This window comes from Dermacentor variabilis, chromosome 11, assembly GCF_050947875.1.
Source record: "Dermacentor variabilis isolate Ectoservices chromosome 11, ASM5094787v1, whole genome shotgun sequence".
Taxonomy (NCBI): Eukaryota; Metazoa; Arthropoda; class Arachnida; order Ixodida; family Ixodidae; genus Dermacentor; species Dermacentor variabilis.
In genome coordinates this window covers 38,806,289-38,826,571 of record NC_134578.1, presented here as the reverse complement: position 1 = coordinate 38,826,571, position 20,283 = coordinate 38,806,289, and the positions used below count along the sequence as shown (strand labels likewise).

General features: G+C 45.7%; 1 protein-coding gene across 2 annotated transcripts in view; it reads right to left on the bottom strand.

Moving 5' to 3' along the window:
- The window catches only part of LOC142564325 (uncharacterized), a 151,877-nt gene that overhangs the window by 52,542 nt on the left and 79,052 nt on the right, over positions 1-20,283 (bottom strand). Inside the window, exon 1 of one of the 2 annotated variants that reach the window (XM_075675292.1) lies at positions 10,248-11,069. The exons of the other annotated variant lie outside the window; for it this stretch is intronic. The gene's annotated coding sequence lies outside the window, so the exon portion shown is untranslated. Of the gene's footprint in view, positions 1-10,247; positions 11,070-20,283 lie in introns of those variants that run through there. 2 annotated transcript variants of the gene reach the window in all.

Sequence of the window (20,283 nt, the reverse complement as noted above, 5' to 3'; positions counted from 1 at the left end):
TGTATAAACACAACAGAACTGCCCGGGACCAATAAGAGAGAAGGATTGCGTGTTATAGTGAAGTTTTACTTTTTTTCGCTTCTCCCGGACGTAGTGTAGGCTTTCTGGACCGTTTATTTTTGTTCGAACGATTTAGTCAATTTCGTTTTGCCAAACGACAGTCAGCTTTGCTACTGCTTAGCAGCAGCTTTGGTACTGCATTACCATCTGCAACTTGAAGTCTATGCCACTTTAAGAAAGAAGATCGACAGTCCAAGGCAAAAGCCACGTTTGCTAGAGGTTCATAGCGCCGAACATGCGTTCTGTGGAGTCAATGAGGTTAGATCATTGGAAATGCTACCGACAAATGGGGGCATGTCGTTTGCTTTTCAAGCCCTATTGTTAACTTGGTGAAGGATCGTCACAGGCCAAGTGAAACATTCCAGCTTTTAACTCGAAGGCAACGCGGTTCTCGGACTCCGGGTGTACTGACTACAGGCGTAGCGCCCTCAATCTCGTTGCACGTAGGATTTCACTAAGTAAGCTGAACGTGTGTGCAGGAAATGTTACGCTTAGCTAGCGAAACTTAAGTGCAATGAGTTTAGGAGTGTACTGCGCGCAACTCGCGCGAAATCAGTGCGTACGGCTGTGGGCGCACGAATGACGTCACATGGCACTCCCCCAAGAACGGAAAAGCTCGACGCGAACAGGCCGCGACCTACGCGCGTGTCGACTAAACTTGTGCGACTCTCCTGGGACGGAAGGGTTTCGGCCTGTCGTTGCAACACCTGAACCTGAGCCGAGGGAAATAGAAGGAGAGAGAGGGAGTGAAACAGGGCTCAGCAATACGGTCGAGTGCGAGCACTTGAGTTCGTTGCAGACTGTCGAGGCAACGTCAATACGTTCTGTTTGCCAGATGCCACGTTCCTCCTTCTGCGAAGACGTTTCTTTATTTCTCATCCTTTGGTCTCTTCTGCGTGTGTCAGGGGGCAGATTGAACGAACCCCCCCGACACTCTTTTATGGCTTGGGATTTTTTAGGCCGATGCAACCCACGCTACACGCAGGCACATCTGACAGGCTCGAGTGATGGATGACGCGGATGTGTCCGACGTCGTGTGCTTTCGACGAGAACGGAGATTTCGATATCGGGCACGAAATCACAGGTTGACGTGATCTACATGTTTTTTCTTTATTTATGCGGTTGTGACTGCCCTTTGAGGTTAACCACATGTGAGTAGTGGAACTGTCTTGAGGGCCGAGACTTGTTTGCTTTTTGGAGAAAAAAGCACGCTGGATGAAACGTACAGTTTGCCGAGACATGTTGGCGCCTCCGTGTTTTCTTTTTCTATTGAGAAATCTCAGAGAAAGGAAAAAAAGCAGGTGAGTGTGGAGCGAAAGACAGTGTGGAGCATTTTGCAGCAGGCGTTGTCTAAAGTAAAAATGAAAGAAACGTCAAGAACAAGCATTCGGTCGAAGTTGCGAAACTTGTTGGGAAACTGGAGTCGCTTTGACGCCGCTGGCTGGAGCGAACTCAATAGACTTGGCACTGACGGCCTAGAGTTCACTGACGCAAGTGCTTGCAGTTGGTACAGGACTGGTTTGAGTATTGCACTAGAGACGACCGCGTGGGGAACACTGACGACGCTGTCGTAACACGTGAGCGGACGCATTAGGCAGATAACTGAAGATTTTCATATCCAACGAGAAGATAATTTTTGCGCAAACCATGCCTCCAGTGTACTACTGCACTATAATCCATTCAAGCGTGTTGGTTACTTCAAGACTGAGCTAGTGTTGATTGCTTTCGCCATCTTTAAAAGTAGAGGGAAAGTTACGCATGTAAGGGTGGCGAATGCGCACAGACAGTGTATGTTTCTTTTGTTTTACCTGGTGTTTTTTTTTCCTGTACACACATTCCTCCTGTCTGCCTGTTTTTTTTATTTGTCCCTCGTTCTCAGCGTCTTTAGATTGACGAACTAAAAACCGATTGGCCAAGTGTGCCATTAGTAGAGGGCTTTAGCATAGATCATTGTGCTTGCGTTAGCATTAGCTCGGGTTTCCCTTCCAGTATTTTGGCGGCCGGTTCGCTTTTAAGGAAGCTCAAGATGGTGACCGCCGCAACCACACAGGAAAAGCCACAGCTTAAAAAAGGTTGTAGTGATGCCGCACATACATGCAGTTTCGCACAACCTGAAGATAGCAGGACGCAAGCATGAGCTGGACGTAGTTTTCACAGCCCCCTGTAAGCTCGCGAAGTTGTGCTCTCTCGTACGTAATCGGAGCGAAAAGTGCGAAAAATGCATGTGAGAAGAGACACGCAAACCCCCTTGGAACTTGCGCCACTGGTGTCGTTTACTAGATGCCGCTCCGATGCGGTAACGTTTACATTGGCCAAATGGGTCGATGTATAAGTGACGGACTCAGCATCTTTAAAAGGCTGTAGGGGGTGGTACGCACCTACCTGCAGCCATCAAACATTGCGGTTGCACTCCGCTATTTAGAAATGCATCGATCTTAAACAAGTCTAATGACAGACTGACGAGAGAAATTATTGAGGCTGGCCAGGTATACGCACAATCTGCCACGCATGTCAGTGCCCCGTCAGTTGCGCTGACGGATAAAGGAAATTAGTTATCTCCTTGGGCGTTAGCATCTTTTGCAACTTTTGTAGGCGATTATGCATGAGATTTGTAACAGCCTTGTGACTGGGCATATGTGGCCCTCCGCTTCCTGGATAGCTTTTCATTAAACTTCAATGGTAAGTGAGCGTTTGTCCTGTCCAGTCCGTTTCCTCCCGCCCGTATTTACGCTCAACGACAATACATGATGCACAAACCAGCCCCAACAGTCTACGCTTCTGCACTTTCCGTAAATTCATTCCAGGTGGATTCGCCTTGCAATCTCACCGCCTACAATTTGTAAAACGCAATATGCGCTGTAAATTAATTAATTCGAAAGGTAATAAGTGAAGTTGTGTTAATTCTTTGAATACGTGGTTATATGTCTCGTGCAAGCAATGTCTACCTCACTCACTAATCCCGCACAAGGACTAGAATTATGTCACCTGCAACCAGGCTATATTTAAATATTCCATAAAATTTAAAAAATGGCCACCCTTTATTCATATATGCGGTCACGCTATAGATGTTTACCACTGCGCATTTTCGGGTGATGTTTTCTTCTTTCTTGCTTTTTCACGTGGGTGCATAACAACTGCATCTCGAAATGGCTAGAGGCGCCCCCCCCCCCCCCCCCCCCCCTTACTGCAATGCAGGTGTAAACAGAAATAAATAAACGAATAACTATAAGGCGAAGGCACACTATCAATGAGTCAGCTGTTATTTAGAGAGTAATGATAGCGCAACCTTCGAATTTATTTTGCCAGCATGACGAAGAGTTAAACTCTCCTAGTCTATGCAGGCTGCAAGTTTGGAAGTTGGTCAAACGTTGAAAGCTAGGTTCTTCTTCTTTTTATTAGGGGGGCGGGGCAGGGCGAGGGCACTGCGATCTCCTCACGTCGGGCCCAACGTGCCCCCGCTTCCTGCTCCCTAACCGCGCGTGTCTAGCCGGAGTTTCCGCTTCGCCTGTGTCTCGTGTTCCGGCACTGCCGCATCCTGGCCCCTCCGGCGCTGCGCCCCAGCGTTCCTCACACGCACAGGTGACGTTCCGCCGCTTCAAATCCACACCGGGGCGTTGCGATAGGGGTTGAGTGGTCGACGTCGCAACCGGAGACAGGCTTCAGATGGCGGGAAATCAAGGGGGGGGGGGGGCGAGGATGAGGAGGTGTGGGACGCGAGTTGGTGCCTGACTGCTCCGTGAGGACGCTATCGTTTCAAAGCACATCCGACGCGGTAGCCTAGAAGCTATATATATATATATATATATATATATATATATATATATATATATCGTTGCATAACTTCAACCGCCAATGTCGTGGTCGCGGGTTTGACCCAGGCCACGGGGGTTGCGTTTCGACGGGGGCGAAAGACAAAAAAAGAGAAACCGCTCGTGTTCCTAAATTTAGGTGGAAGAACGCCAGGCGGTCAAAATGAATCCGGAATGCTTCACTATGGCAGGCCTCATAATCAGATCGGGGTTTTGACAAGCAAAACCGCAGAATCAATTTTTTTCTAACTTCTTCATGGCTTCAAAGCGAAGTTTCCGCTATGAACCCCAGCCGCAGTTTGCTGGCCGTGGCTGCTGCTGGGTGCTACTGCTTTCTTTCCGGACAGCTCACACACGAGACAGAACTCATATTAGCAAATCGGCTTACGTATGCGAAAAGAGCTGCGCTGCCGCACAGACGTGTCGTTGATTGGCTGCGTCCTCCAGAGAATTACGTGCTGAAACAACCAACGGCACCCAAATATGCTCACTAGATGTGGGAAATTCGGCAACTTAGATGGCTGCGCTACAACTGGTAGCCCTGTTAAACCTGAGATACGCTTTTCATAGCTTTGATACGCTTTTCATCGCTTTTCAAAGAAGCGCTGTCTCTGTGTATCAGTTTCTTTCTACGTCCTCCTTCAGTCGTGCCTATACATTCTATCACGGAAACCTTCGACGCAGCGAGGTAGGGAAGGCAGCAGGAAGGGTGTTATCAGCCCACGTGTTCTCATCTTCAATATGACTGGAACCAGAGGACCACCACCGTTGTTAGGTCAAACTAGGTGTGGGGGAAAAGCTTCTTCCGGAATTTCGCATATCTCCTATGCCTTAACAAAAACGCGGCTTTCTATGCCTTCTTCCGGGGGGTTCAACGCGTCTGCGCCGTCGGTTGCTTGCAGAGTAAAGGGAGCCGATCCCGGAGGCAGTGCAATACCAAGCTGTGCCGATCCCGGAGATTGTGAAATCCACGGTCACGTGTGTCACGCGGTTGGCGTGTGTGTGTGTGTGTGTTGGGGGGGTGGAGCGAGTCTACGAAACTTGCTGGTTCTGCAGGCAGGTACGTAATCACTATGCGGCCAAACGAGGTCCAGAAGTTGAACAGTTGTATATTATTTAATATCCCTGTTAGGAAAGCTTTAGTTCACACAGACTTGAGGCGGTTGAAAGATTGGTGGAAGCAAAATAGGCAAACGACAATAAAACGGAGGCGTAGAGAAACAAAGTTCCCAATAGGGGGTCAGAAAATTCGGTTATAGGAATTCGTTGCGTTTTTCTCCTTTTCTTCTTCCTTTTTTTATCCTAGGTAGGACATTAGGCAGTATTATAGCAAGAGCCTGGTGGCGCAACCCACGGCTCCATTCCAAAGGGGACGCTCATAACATACATACATACATACATACATACATACATCCGACATTTCTCATCGAGGCAACGTTGTGAGATGCCTGGTATCCGTCATGGGTACTGTCTCTGCTGCACTGCAGCAGCTGTTCGCGCGCTACGTCGAGCCATACAGCCTCCGCATATTGTTAGAACGGCGCGCGAGGAGCTCGGATAAAGCGCTAGACCTTGCCATTTCTCTCTATGCTTCGTCCCCATCAGGCGAAAACTATCAACTTTTTCTACCAAGCTGTAACTGACGAATATGCAAATGGTTGTTACGACACGTACGTGCGTGCTCATGGAGTACCTGCGAAAATCAACAGTATTAGCCATTATACAGATTTGTCCGTGCCTGTATTTGAAACCAAGGACAGGCAAAAAAATAATTTATGAAGCCCCTTGATTTTGCCGCAACATTATTTGGAATAAAACTTCTAATGACAGCCTAGATTAGCGCAGTCGGTTGCGTAAGATGACAAAATGGGTTGTGGACAATTACACGAGTCAGAGCTACTGTTAATGATTACAGGAGTGCGATTTCCATGAACGACAAATCACCGTAAGTTCTGCTTAATGTGGTCTACAAGGAAGAATGCAAATTTGCCGCACTAAAGCGAGCATTGCCTAAATACTTGGAAAAGGCGCAGGTATTACAATATTTTCGCTATTGTTTCGTGCGTGGGTTACGCTGACGTCGATGATTACTCGGGCATGTTCCACTGGAAAATTGAAGATATCAATCGAACACGCGCCCATCCGTTTCCTCATTACTATGCAGCGACAGTGGTCTGAACGTGGACCTGCCGCTCTGCTGCCAATTTCTATTTACTCAGTCGATATGCGTGAAGCATTTTATGAATTGTATTTCTCCGTAAAGTTTGAAAGAGGGAGCAAGAAAAGGTCATTCCTTGAGAAATGACGCAATGAGACTAGCGGGCAATTAGGCAACGCTATTTATCATTCGCGTTACTAAGGAATTAGAAGAATATTAATTATAAGAACAGTGGTAAAGTCCATCGTTCCCCGAATCTTACTACCTTTTGCGACTTCTCACGCCTTTTGCTGTCTTTATGGTCGGGACTTCTATGCCAGCAAAACGCTCTCGTAATTAAACACATCATAAAAGTAATGTGATCACAGAACTCGAACACAGAATTCAAGCATCAAGACCTTCCATTCTTTCAGAGCAATTTCCTTCGGAGGCGAAGTGATTTCTTGCCAACTTCAACGTTTCTTTTTTCTTTTTTTAGAAACGCTGGCTTAAACAGACCCCTCATTATTGATTGCTCTACAGGCTGTACAATTACGAAGTTCTGTCTTCTGTTATATTAGGTGGGGCTGTTATGAACACTGGTAAAATAACTGGTGGAAATTAACCACCGCACGCGGGAGTGGTGGCAGTCGATGACCCACATTCACAGGGTTCGCCAACGCTATTTCTTTTTTTTTCATTTCTGTCTGAGTATTAGGGTAATCTTGGCCTATGGAAACTAAACATTACGGTGTGCTTTGATGCACAGTGAGTGGAAGCTCCCCGAAGTATATGATCGCACGGAATCACTCGCATCTTCATCATCACCGATATAATCAGATGCAAGTAACAACATTAAACCTAAAGGTTGATCTTCAGGACATTAAATAAAGTTCATCATACCATACCATACCATTAAACGCCCCATGCCTCAACACCGTCCTTGTTTGCACAATGCAAGGAAAGCGCCATTTTGGGGATGGTCAACTTCAACTTTTTTATTTGTTAATCGTAAGAAAAAGGTTTTGTGTGTATCTATCTGTTGAACGTAAAATTAAGAAACTTCCATGCTGCCGTTAACACCGCGTCATGCCCTCTGGGTGACTGATAATCAAAAGAATATAGGTAATTTCGCCTTCACAAAAAGCTCATTTTCTCGCCGCACAGAGCTGAGCAGGACCGTTCCTGTTCGCAAGCCGTTCAGCATTTTTCGTGCCTGTTAGGCTGTTTCATTTTCCCGATGTGCCGACGAACATCCAACACTTATTGTACAATTGTCATCGATTTGAGTCGGAAAGAAAAACATCTATCGCATTGCTACGACTGGACGATCGGTCGTTGACCGTGCAGGTGCTACTTGAAGACCACCCCCATCGCTCATCGGCCCGCAAAGCTATGAAGGCACTTTTATCTTTCTTGAGGGTGACTGGCTTATGTGAACGTCTTTGACTCGCTCAGGCCCTCCGCGTGCGTGTGCAAGCTCACCTCGGCTTTCCGCCCCCTCCCCTCCCTCTCTCTATATTATCTTTCTATTCACTCTTTCCCCTCCCCAGAGTAGGGTATAGCCAATCAGACGCATTTCTGCTGTTAACATCCCTGCCTTCTCTCTTTATTTCCTCCCCCTCCCCCTCCCCTGTTGTGCTGATCTTTAGAATGCACTCGCAGTGTGCTGACAGGCGCTGTCAATCTTCATTTGCCTTTGAATCTCACGCCATTTAGTGCGTTACAATAATGCGCCGTTCTATCGTAGAATATACCAAAATGGAATATGTTACGCATTCACTTCACTGTGAATTGGTACCCGGAATATTTCATGGCGACCTCTCCTTTCATGTGGAGCCTGTTGTCAAACATTTCGCACGTGAATTGGAAGTTTGTTTGTATTCGCAATAAAACAACCGTACCTCTTCGTTTTTAGGTTCACGTAAAAGCATGTTCTCCCCCTCAATGTCTCTGCTTCTTTCACCGCGCCGCTATTGTCACAGTCCTGCGGTGTTTTAGTATTACTAGCAGCATGCTCAGCGAGTTGTCCACATTATGAGGTGCACATATTCTCAAGACACTTTTCTTAGTGAACACAGAGATAAGATCAGCGTTTGTGATAAATAGTCGCGTAAATTTAGGTATGACGCGACGCGTTCCTGCTCTGTCCAGCGGACGCATCCTGAATGTAGATGTGTGTTAAGATCTATTACTCGGAAGTACGTGGAGGAATATTTTACCAATGGATGAGGACTACAAAACGTATGTATCATTATGTTCTTAGCCACATAGACGCACCTCAACTGAACTCTCCGTTGCGGCATTAATCTTAATCAGTTTGACTATCATTTTTAATTGACTCGTTTGTTATACTATTGTCATTTATTACTTTATTTAGTGATTTATTACAAAGAGAGTGGAGTAGCCGATGTTCTCCTTCACTCAATCTCTCCACAGCAGCCCATGTATGATATAATAGAACAACAGTAACTAAGCCGATAAATTAGGTAATATCTCTTTTTTAAGCTACTCTAAGTATTGGAGGAAAAAGCTAAGATGACATGGTAATCACTGTATTTTGCATTCCTTTAATTTTTTTAAGCACACGTGCAACCTTCTGACCTTTCGACTTTGCCACCGCATATCTTAACAACATTGGCCTCATTATCACAAGAAACGAGGTCATTGCGTTTAATCTGCCAGACGTGGCTAGGGAGGGCTTCCTTCAAACGGCCTTTACGAGATAAACTGGCGGCGTTCCACTCTAGGCATCGTCCTCATTACATTCAAGGGAATTACATACGACGTGATTGCGATTAATCTGAGTGTCGCATTTTCTACGGGGAATGTTTTGGAGACATAATCGGGAAAATTTTACCAGCTTCTAGCAGATTAGGTTTGCAGTTCTAGTTTTTACCGAGGCAAATGCAGAAATTAATCCAGCGTCTGCAGCGTTCAACGAAAAGGCAATGTAAATTGTCGCCGTCGCTAAGCCTTGGCGCTAAGAGAAGTTAAATGTATCCGCTTCCGAAAAAAGGCTTCTCTGCGCAACACCTTATTGCATCTGATGGAACGGGGTAAATCATCAAATAATGAATTAATAAACCAGTAAGATCGGAGACGCATGACTGAAGAAGTAGCTAGTTTCAGTTATTTACGTTTCTGATTTTTGGGCGTCAGATTATTGGATAATTAAGACATTGAACAGTTAAATAGTTTCGCAAAGAGGAGCTCGTGAAAAGGCTTGCGTGTGAGATCGACACCACGGGTTTCCCGCACGAAAAGTCACCAAAACGCTCGTCCATCAAGTTTTGGGAAACATTCGCAGACTTGTTTGTTTTCGCTAGAGTGTTCGTAGGGTCAGACGAACTGGTTTTAAACACACACACACACACAAAAACAGAACTGAATTGAAGGGTTAAAAGTGGAAGATGAAGCAAGCAGCTGGTCAAGACGCGAAGCACGAACAGTCTTCAGGCATTCTCGTCCTCAAGATTTAATCAAGTACGCAGCGAAAATCCGATTTGAAGGGATAAGGAGATGACGGAATACCAGGAGAAGATTGATTAAGCTGCGCGCTCTCAGAGATGCCTTGTTTTTCTTTGCAGCTCCCCGATAACTGCTTAGCGCTGCGAGCGTGGAAAAAAAAGAGAACGTGTATGATTCGTTTCGCTGGCTTATACAGCGGAGAATGAGATTAACAATTTCTTGTCCCTGATAAACAAGTTGCGTTGTGGACGAAAGAAAAGTTTCGTAAATCAGGTGAAATGCAAGAATTTGAGTATTGATCCTTTAAATCTTTTTTGAAGCACAGCCTCCACGGGCGTATTCGACAAGAACATTGCATTTGGAGCTAGGGAGTCAAAACAGAATGACTTTCCGCATGGGTTGGAGTGCACTGCAGCAAAGCAGACCGCGAGGCACTGGCCAGTCATGATGCGGAGAGCCAGGTATTTATAGAGGCAGTAAAGCATGTCAAATAGCTCGACAAACAAATAAAATTTGGCGCATTAGAAATCCGAATACAAAGCTGTGCTTTAACATTTGTGCACACAAACACACACATACATATAGACTAGACTATTGTCGACTGTTCAAGTATATGCAAGCAATAAAGAGTGTATGTTCCCTTAATTCAAAGGCTCCCCTTGTATTCTCCAACATTTCCCGCACATCTCTTTGGCATTACATGCCACATACGAACTTACAAGTGGCTTAAGTGTGCCGTTGCTCTAAGAACACAGTGAATAAACACTCACGTGCTTCGCTCGATGAATATAAAGATGAATGCGGTAACGAGGTGCGAAACAGTTCCAGTTGGGGGCTGTCCTTGAATACAGGAACAAGCGTCCTCCACCGGTGCTGAGCCTCAAACGCGTGAAGTGTCACCCCTCACACCCCACAGGAGTCTTTGAAGGGCGCTCAGGAGTACCAAGAGTACCAAGAGCTGAGCTGTGCTACCAGCCAGGTGCGGTTCCGCACGAAACCCCGAACTGTAGTGGCGCGCAGCTGTCACGTGTCGGAGTCACACCGGGAGTCACACCCGTCCGTGGCTGCAGTTTGCGACCTTCGTCGATCTCACCTGGACCCCGCCCGGAGCTACACGAACGTTTAAGATGTCCGCAAGAACACAAAGTGTACCGCGTTGAATGACGCACAAATTTTTTCAGCTTTGTCGAGGCGGTTGCTTGCACGAGCTGTTCGGAGGGCACGGACTCCGCGGGTTCTTCGGTCGTTCAACTGCTTTCGGCGCACACACGCTTACGCCAAATGTGTCCAGTCACTTCCCCAAACGGGAAGTGTTTACGAGGAAAAGAAAGTGAAGAAGGAGAGGGTCTTGTTTGCCTCACTCGAACGATCTGTTGACACGCTATGCTAGCCGTGACGGTGTCAAGGGTCATCTAACTCGAAGTCGATGCAGCGCACCTCGTAGCATCGACGATGGCTCAGCGGAGGAGGTCATTGGACAAGCTGACCCGTGCTTCAGAGATGCTCGACTGTCGACTTCGTGAGCTCTTTGCCGGGCTATGAATCCCACTCCACGCGAGAAGGATGCAGGGGCGTCGCCTGGCTCGGGACACTGTTGGAGAGTGCTCCTCCCCCCCTCTCCCCACTCTCACCAAGTTTGAATCCCGCTAAGCCAACTCTCCCTTTCCTTTGCTTACCGTTCCCTCCCCCTAAGACACCCTCTCCCCTTCCAAGCGAGGCTGACGAGGCTGTCGGCTGAAGGCAGTGAAAGTTGAAGGAGTGAGAGGGTCGCGGAAGGGAAAGGAAAGGATCGGATACCGAGGAGAAGGATGTTGTTTTGGCGCTGTTTGTGACGCCCTTGCGAGACTGGCAAAATATACATCCGAAAGACAAGAAAGTTTCGAAGCGAAACAAACGAGAGAGAGAGAGAGAGAGAGAGAGAGAGAGAGAGAGAGATTGTCGGCCTGGCACTTCTCCGAGTGGGAAACGGCGCGCTCGTTTAGCGCCGCTTCACTTCACGTGACCTGACCCTCTTCTCGTCTTAGCGCGCTTGCGCACACTTGCTTCTTCTTGGAGCTTTGCAAAGCTCTCTCGTTTTTCTTTTTTTTACCCAAAGGTTGGGCTTTTTTTTTTCTTTTGGCTTTGACACGGCTGCGCTTACTACCAGAGCTCCGGGATGGGCGTTTAGGGGGCTCGACCCTGTGTTTTGAGAAGCTCAAACCCGCCGTTTTTCTTTGTTATTATTTTCTGTTTCAGGAATAGCGCCCGGGGACGCGGTGGCTTTGCGGGGCCTTCCAGAAGCTTAACCCCTTCCGTGTCTCCGATCCTCGAACCGATAAACATAATGGCTAGCGACCCACATCATCGCATGAAGGACAGAAAGAAAGTTAAATTGATGTTTTTGGAAGCCGGCATGCATTGTGCTTATAGCCAACATCTCCGGTGCACAATAACTAAATAAAATAATCAGATGGGTGAGAGCAAAAAAAAAGAAGACGGAAGAAAGAAAGAAAGTAAATATATGGCCATGGGATAGGAAAGCTATGAAGTGCGGCAGGGGCAACTTTGAGCTTAACTCGTGGATTACGCCAACCTACCATAAGCCACATTTCGTCACTGATGAAACGAAGTGCTAAGTGACGAAGTGCTGATGAAAACGCGTTGCTGTTGCTTTTACTGCGGGGATTCTAATGTCATGTAAGATTGCTACTCTGGACTCTGTGTTGAAAAAAAAAAAGAAGTAGCAGTCCGGGGCTGGAGGGATGCCTTGAAAGCATGCTTATGCATGGAGAGATTGAACCCAATATAATCAAAGGTAGTGAGCGAAAGGACGCAAAATGTGAGGTCATGGCTCCGACGAAAGAAAGAATAGGAACAAAAATTATGCTTAAGATAAGCGCAACTGCAAAGTTGCAGCGTCAGCTAAACTAATCAAAGTCGTTAGGCTGAGTGCGCAATACTGCCTACATTTTCCTTTCTTTCTTTCTTTCCTTCTTTCTTTCTTTCTTTCTTTCTTTCTTTCTTTCTTTTCCTTTTTCGCCTAATTAATGTCTTCCCCACTAGGTAGGTAAGCATGCAAGTTTGAGTCCGCAGATTTAGCAGCACGAAAAAAGTGAGCGTATTTTTTTTTTGTTTCTTTGTTGTGTGACCGTGCGCCGGGTTTCGGTTAGCGTTAATGGGCTGTGAAATGTAAGCGAAACCTTCGCATAATTTCAACTGCACGCTCGGGAACGTAACACCTACCGCTGCTGTTTGAGACGTCATGTTCACAGCTCTCGCATGCCCTACTATATCTTGTTACTTCCTTCATTCATTCGTTCATTCGTTCCTTGCTTTTCCATCCTTCCTTCATGCCTTCTTTCTTTCGTTTTATTAATTTCCTTTGCTTCATTCCTTCTTCCTTCACTCCGTCTTTATTTCTTTCTTTGTTTGCTTGGTTGTTTCTTTCCCCCTTCATTAATTGCCTCATTCATTGCTTCATTCCCTCTTTCTTCCGTTCCTTCTTTCGTTTGCTCCTTCATTTCTTTTTATTTCTTGCTTTCTACACGGAAGAAACGGTTATAGACGTAGCGCCTAAATATGCGAGCGCAAAGCAAAGCGGAAAGAAATTTTTTTTTGGAGCCGTCATTTGTGACACGTCGCAGAATCTTATCACTAATTGCAGTTGGGAACACCGAATGCGTTCACTGCCCACGCTTTTTCTTTTTTTTTTCTTATAAAGGGGATGAGGGAGGGAGGACTTCACCAGGCTCCCAACCACTCTTAAAAGCAACGCTGTCTCTAATTTGACTCGTTTCCTGGAGAGCTAAATGGCAAATCCCGCACTGCAGCTTATGAAAGTACAAACATAATTTTTCGGCCAGGGCAGCGACACTTTGACGGCGTCACTGTGGGGAAATAAGACTGAGCTGGACGTTACCAGCAACATGTTATACCTGTGTAATCTATGCAGCATTTGAAGCTTCCACGTTCGTATTTTTATTTAACAGCGAAGTACCAGTGACTCTCTGGATGCTCGCCCACTACATTCCTTGATGCTGTGTGTTCTAATGCTAACGCCGAATGCTCATTTTATGCTTTAATAATTTTTCTAAAGCCGTACCCTCTCATATGGCGCGCTTTCCCATTTCAACCGGAATGATAAGCGCAGTTGTGACTCGGCATATCATTTAGCAAAGCCACAATGCAGTGCGTAAATGTAGTCGTGGACTATAGCGGAAACGTCCGCGGTCATTTTGGTTAAGCACTGAGACTAACATTCAGTGCTTCACGCTCGCCCAGAAAAACTGTCAACACTACACTTTTAAGCGATATGACGTATGCGGGGAGCTCGCGAGATGGAGTCCTTATCAGTGTTGCTAAACGTAGATACATCCCCGTCAACATAAAGGCCAGTGAGCAGCTCTTTAATGACATTTTAGTAAACTGCATAGCAAATGGTTCCGTCTGGATATGAATACAGCGGTAAAAGTTGCTGCAGCTTCGGAAGCAGGATAATGACGATGATGACGAAGATGGCTGCAGTATAATCTATTCTTGAGCGACTTGCCGACAATTAAGCTGCCTGAGCGCCATATTTGAATGTTAAGATCTGTAGGCACGTCATTCAATGCGCGCCATTAACTATGTACCACGCCGCGACGAAGGTAAGCAAGATGATGCGCACAACGCTGCAAAACAAGACGTAATTGTATGTAACTTACTAGCCACACCGCCGATGAGAAAAGTGTAGGAATGACTCAGGAATATGGGAGAGAGAGAGATGCAAATAAGAGAGATGCAAATGAGAGAAAGGCAGGGAGGTTAACCAGAGCTAAAACATCCGGTTTGCTACCCTGCAGCAGGGGAAGGGAAAGGGCAAACGGAAAGAAGAGCGGTCACAAAAATAAACGCTTGAAAAAAAATGAAAAGGGACGGAATGGGATGATTATAGGCTTTCTAATAGGCCACAGCCACGTGCAAATGCCAACAAAGCCTTGACCGACTTTCAGTGCGACGACAGTTCGTGTCGGCATTCCAAGACCGACTGTTCTGAAAGGCGCCTGTCGTCAAGGCGTGCCAACGCGGTCGCCATAGTGACTGCCGGGTAGACCATAAGCTATCTAGTACACAGTGGTCACGTATTATCAATGAAGCTCTAGTTTAAACATAGCGCTCGCGTTTTATCGACACGTTTCCTCGTCTGCGACTTTTCTTTTTTTTTCGCGCTGTTCATTACACCAGGTAGACCGCGCAGGGAGTTTGATTTCAAACTGGCCATTTCGAAGGCCTCGAGCTCTGGAACCATCCGTTGTGAATGTTCGCCTATTGTCACGGCTCTCACCCCGGGGCCTATAGAGAAATACCGGCCCTAAGCTCGCACTGCGGGTCAGCATAAGTCTTTGCGTAGGTGATTGGAAAGCTCCTTTTTCGCGAAAGTGGAGTCATGAATGGGCCAGTTTCGATGGGGCGGTCGATTTGAAAGCACGCGGAGATGGTGATCTCACTTCTCTAAATGCAAATGGGTTGATCGTAGCGCTATATCTGAAACGAGGGATCTGTAAAACACACGAAGCGTGCAGAAAGGAAAGGCGATAAGAAATTAATAAGAAAGAAAGGAAAACGAATCTGCGGGGTAGGGTTGGTCGAATTTCGACCTGAAAGTGCCATACTGCAGTCCACTTCAGTATCGGATTTAAGTGCCTGCCTTATTCTAATGCAAACACGACTAGTCCGTTGAAAGCGGGGCAGACCGTGCAGTACTTTCTTTCCCGGCGAACTATACACCTAAGTGAAAAGTTTCACCCTGCTTGAGAAAAAGTGCTTTTGGAAAATATTATTGTGTCCTCTTTCTTGATAAGCATGTTTTATCTCTCGCATGAACTGCTGCGAAGGAAGATAACTTCTAAAAGGCCCAGAGAGGTGTAAGGGCCGGTGTAAGGGCCGGTGGTCCACTAATCTCAGGCGACTTTTCCATGTCCACTGATCTTAATAAAATGTTCAATATACGTTCTCCTTTGCACTCTGATTAGCAGTGCCAAATTATACGGCTACGAGTCACTTATTTTTCCTGAAAATGAAATTTAAAGATTGGTTGAGTTCCCGACTCATGACTTTCTACTGATAACCCTGTGTTTGTGACGTCAGAGACTACACCGCCACTGTCGCTGAAATCCTCGCTTAAATCGCCGCTGTCTAGTTGGGAAGATCTGCGCGATCTCCCTGTGTCGTCAGGAGACACAACCAGCTTCGCTTTTTTGGCGTTAGCGCCAAGTGTACTGGATGTTTAGCAGGCGTTCTGCGTGTTCACATTATGGTAGTGTGGGGTCTGACGTCAGTGAACCATCGTGACGTCACGCAAAGCAGCTGCCCATTTCGGTATCTCGTTTATTGTTGATTTACATTTCGATGAATTTATATGCAAATTGAACTACCGTTCCGGTGATAGGACCGTCAATGCCATTTGAAAATGACAATATCCTAACATGGTTAAAAGAACGCCGCAGTTGCCCTTTAACCGCGCAACGCTTAACGTGTGTAACGGGTGTCCCAGGGAACTTGGGCCAATATTAAAAAAAAAAAAACCAAAAGTTCTAGAGAAATCGTACCGACTGCATTGTATCGGACGTCATGTGTACTTACACCCAGTACTTTTTTCATCACGCAATATTAATTAATTATTTGCTTTTGATTATTGAATTAGGCCCCCTAGCACTTTGCAATTGACACGTTTGCGATTCAAGTAATGATTAAATAGTTCACTAATTAAAATAGTTAATTAAATAATAGTTCGTAATAAAACAATTATGGCTTTAAGTACACATGATTACGGCTACTATGCAGTCGGCACGATTTCTCTAGACCTCTTGCATTTGTTTAAAATAATGGCCCAAGTTAACTGGGACACCCGGTATATATGCTACGTATCTATATACGCGTAGCATTACGTTTCTTAAGTTTTTGTATATACATAGATATACTATGTCAGTTTGATAGCTCCCAATTCTGATGTAAGCACGGGAAACTAAATGCATTGTACATAAATGTAGTTTTTGATACGCTTGAGCGAGCTTTCCCGTTGTTGATGATTTGACAAAATAAATACTAATGAATTATTTATCACGTGAATGAGGTCTTTACATCAAACAGCATTCCAATCTTTTTTTCTCTACAAATGGGGTGTCTGTGATCAGCAATACGGGCGAAATCGTTCTATCTTTCGTGATCTGGAACATACTAGGGGATTACTAGGTTAGTGTAGTTAAAATAGTTCGGGTTTACCGATTATAGTTCTCATTGCAAAATTTTGCGAGGTGAAATCGTATTGTACTTCGGAATCATATGCATTACACTAATCGTATAATCACATCATCTTCACATAATCATCATATAATCATATAGAACAATGATTACTAACTGAACTGTTTCTCGCCACTAGAAAAAAGTTAATATTTTACTTATGTTTGCTTAACTCGTTTTATTGGTTCCCCTTACTCTTTACGCCATAAATGGTCCCTGAAGGTATTTTAAGTAATCAAATAAAACCAGAAAAGATTTTCCATAGATTTAGGGGTTCTTACTAACTCAAAGAGGCACGTCGCATTTTCACTGACTTCAGTTTCCGTATATAGGAAATAACGCCACGCGGATGCCTGTTGTTTTAAATAAAATGAAAATAACAGTATGTTGCGGGATTCAGGCACCGATTGAAGCCCGCTAATAAAGGCAGGTGGTGGAGTTGAGCCGGCCGTGCATTGCTAATGGTGACGCTGTGGACCGCTGTTGTCTATAGAAGCGAGAAAACGGGTACCAACAGAATGACAGCGTAGTCTCAATTATTTAATAATTAAACTCTGCAGTTTCATCAGCTAAAACCACGATCTGATTATGAGGCGTGCCATAGCGGTGATCACCTGCATAATTAAGACCACACGGTGTTCTCTAGCCTGCACCGAAATCGAAGCATATGAGCGTTTCGCTCTCATTGACCTGCGGCCGCCGTGGGATCGAACGAGTTACCTGGAGCTCAACAACGCAAGATGTCAGTCTGCAAAGAAAGCATGCTCAGCTGACGCAACACAACGGTAACTTGAAATCGGTGTCGTTATCTTTATTGTTATTATTGTTACACACAGCATGTGGATGTCAAGACTAAAGTGTCACTCAACAAGTGAGCCGATCAGACTGCGGAAGTGTCACGAGCCTACTACAGCAGTTAGCGTTGTACGAAATTCGGTCCAAATAATTACCGGCCAGGTCAAGTGGCCAGGAAATAGCAATTTTCCAGCAGTAACGCACGTATTCAAGAATATCAAGAAAGTGAACGTCTCCGCCTTCTCGTAGGAAGAACGCTGATCCTGGAAAGTGCATCGCTATGTAGCTAAGCCTTGAAGAGATTAGAACTTCTCTTTTGCATGTGTGCATGTTCCTAGGATTAATGTAGTCTACTGGAAGCCAGCATAAGTAGCTAAGAAAAGCTATGTTAATTTTGGGGAGGAAAGCCATTCGGCCATGGCTGATGAGCTGTCAAAGTCTGTCATTCAGGATATCGTGGCTAAGGAAACAAAAAATAAATAAATGAAGAGAAACGGTGAGAGTGAAATAACGTTCAAATCAGGGCACGGTGCACTGAGTATACAGAGACCCGAACAAAAAGCAAACAAAAAAACATTCAGCGATTTGCCACGTGAAGGTTCTCACAGCAGACGAGAAAGTACAGGACTAAATGTCAGACGAAGCTGACTGCATAATTAGGAAAGTGCCGGCGGAAAATTGCGGCCGTCAAAACTACTCAACCGAGTCGTTTAGCGTAAATTAAGTGAAGATGAACGAAGCAAGGTTTGGTCGCTTCAGTTGCTGCGTCGAAACTTGATCACTGCGAAGGAAATAAATTCCTTCCAGATGGTCTCTTCTACAAGAAACCGGCCACTGCAGCTCCAGACTTGTGAATTACCTTTCTGCGGAATTTTTTTCTGCGCCCTAAGATAAACGTTGTGGTTGTTTATGTTGTTGGAAGGTTTGTGTCTGACGTACTACTTTTGCGGAGCGAACGAGGCGTCATTCTCGCTCCGTATTCGACACGACTCGTTGGCTCACTGACTCACGACCTCACAAATCACCCTAGTCAATCACTCATCTATCTCAGCTCAATCAATACATCACTCCCATTGTCTGTACCGCTTATTCGGCTCCCTCAGTGCATCACGAGGTATCACTGCGTTCGGGTACGTCACTAATTGTAACCAGAAAGTATGAGAAAAGACGTATAGAAAGTCAGGGAGGTTAACCAGAGGTAGTTCCAGAAAATACAGGAACGCTGGGGGATTCCAGGAAAAGACAAAATCTATGGCATTATAAATGTACAATGCATGTAAATTGAAGTGCTAACACTTTTACGTGTGGCCTGCGACGTGTAATCACTCTGTAGTTTGTTTATAAGCAAACAGTAGTCTTAAGTCTACGTTGCGGAGTCTGAATTAGGCTGCGGTTACAAATGAACACTTGTGTAACGGGAAACAATATAATCAATTGGAGTATACCGGACTTCACGTTTGAATTTGTGAACGCTGTAGAAAGCAAGCAAGAAACACAAGGGAGAACGACAAAAAAGTGAGCCATTAAATGAAGAGATACCATTGTGGCTGTAACGTTAAATATAATAGAGAAGCAAAAAAATACAAAACACAGAGAACACCCCTAATCAACTTCGCAATATATATGCTCTCAAGGCTGTAGGAAAACGAATCCATTCGGGCGGGGCTGCCTTTGAAGCGACGCACATAAGCGAAGCAAAAGACACTGACAAGGAGATAAACAGTAAGAAGTGGGAAAGATGATACGTGTGTCACGATACAAGGAAGAATAAGAAAAAAAGAAAGGAAGAAAGAAGCCATAATGGGCTGTGGTTCTTGATGGCAGACCAACAACACCACCTCAGCGCTTAGCTTAGAACTGACGCAAGCCGCAAGCCAAGCTAAAGAAGAAGCAGATACACAGACACAGGGACGAATGGGGGGCATACTGCCGAAAGCTGAGGCTAATAGGGCTGCGTGAATGGCCGTCGGAAGGCGAAGAAAGAAGCAAGTCGAGAAGCAGGGAACCTTTAGCACGAAATACGGGAGATTCGGGGAGTTGCACGGACGTTAAAAGGTGAAGCGGGAAGAGGGCGAAGGGGGGAGGGCGGCGGGGTATTGCTACGTAGGACGGGAATCACTAAGCAGCAGATCAAAGGACCTTCGACGAGTGCTTCGTGGAAAGGCAACGTGCCCTACTGTAGACTCTGTCTCACGAATTACGTGCAGTAAATCGAAGGCTATGGGGGAGCCGCCTCGTGTTAGGCAGTCGGTAGCACGAGCCAACCCCGTGTTTTGGAGAATGAGAGGATGAGTCAGCGCCCGTTGTTCGCTACTAATCATCTCCGTGAAGCTTCAGTTCGTTTGGCGTCGCTGCACGATCAAGGGTGGTTGCGTGCAGCAAGGTGGTGACACTGGTTAGTTAATCAATGATAATCGCGATGCATTTTGTTTTGACAAGCAACAGCAGACACACACAGAGAGGGGCAAGAAACCAACAACGGCCGGACCGCACTTCACTCGTCACCTGAGACCGCTTCACTCAGAAACTTGTGTTGTGTTTTCAGCGAAGCGCTGCCCTGTCGTTTTCTTTTTCCCTCATCTTCCTTAAAGTTTTGAGCGAAGCGCTGTTTTGCACTTTTGTTTTCTTAGCCCGTTTGTCCTGTATAAGCTGTAACGCTTCAAAAAAGAAAAACAAAAGAAATTCATCCCGTTGGGAGATTGGAGGAGGAAGATAAAAAGATCTTTTTTTTTGCGTTTTGCAAGAAGCGGTTGT